We start from the raw sequence: 272 nt of genomic DNA, 5'->3' as shown, positions 1-272 counted from the left end.
TTTCTGTCATATTATTCCCTTTTTCTTTTGTCTCAAGTGTTCTTGGTGGTTTGGTGAATGGTGAGCGGTGTGACCTCACTCTCTGTACCGTTTGGTTGATGGGAAAATGCAAGAATCCTTTGTGTACGCTGTACCAACTAAAACGAACACATCAATATAATATTGGATTATAGGTTGACTCATCCTTCTGGAAAAAAAATGGAACTATCTAATGTCTCCGTTTTGTTTTTGTTGGGTTTAGAGGGTTCCAGAAAGAAAATTTCTTCTTATCT

The 272-nt window shown here is 37.1% G+C and overlaps 1 protein-coding gene across 1 annotated transcript in view; it reads left to right on the top strand.

The window, feature by feature from the left end:
* LOC107648788 (AT-hook motif nuclear-localized protein 7-like) overlaps positions 1-272 on the top strand; it is a 4476-nt gene that overhangs the window by 1090 nt on the left and 3114 nt on the right. The window lies entirely within an intron of this gene.

This window comes from Arachis ipaensis, chromosome B06 (genome assembly GCF_000816755.2).
Source record: "Arachis ipaensis cultivar K30076 chromosome B06, Araip1.1, whole genome shotgun sequence".
In the NCBI taxonomy this organism is placed as follows: Eukaryota; Viridiplantae; Streptophyta; class Magnoliopsida; order Fabales; family Fabaceae; genus Arachis; species Arachis ipaensis.
Note: the sequence above shows the minus strand (reverse complement) of the source record. Positions and strands in the feature narration are given on the sequence as shown.